Here is a 488-nt window from a genome sequence, read left to right as displayed (position 1 = left end):
CTATTTGTGGCTATCGTGAAAGGTGATGCTTCTCTGATTTCCCTCTCTGCTTCTGTATCCTTTGTGTATAAAAGGGCAACTGATTTTTTGGAATTGATCTTGTATCCTGCCACGCTACTAAAGGTGTTTAACAGCTGTAGGAGTTCTTTGGTGGAGTTTTTGGGGTCGCTCATGTACACTATCATATCATCTGCAAATAATGAATGCTAAACTGCTTCCTTTAGAATTCGAATCCCTTTGATGCCCTTATGTTGTCTTATTGCTATTGCTAGAACTTCAAACACTATATTGAAAAGGTATGGAGAGAGGACAGCCTTGTCGTGTTCCTGATTTTAGTGGGATGGCTTTGAGTTTCTCTCTGTTTAATTTGATGTTAGCTGTCAGCTTGCTCTAAATAGCTTTTACTATATTTAGGTATGACCCTTGTATCCCTAATCTCTCCAAGACCTTTATCATAAAGGGATGTTGAATTTTGTCAAATGCTTTTT

Source organism: Microtus ochrogaster, linkage group LG3 (assembly GCF_000317375.1).
Source record: "Microtus ochrogaster isolate Prairie Vole_2 linkage group LG3, MicOch1.0, whole genome shotgun sequence".
NCBI lineage: Eukaryota > Metazoa > Chordata > Mammalia > Rodentia > Cricetidae > Microtus > Microtus ochrogaster.
Note: the sequence above shows the minus strand (reverse complement) of the source record.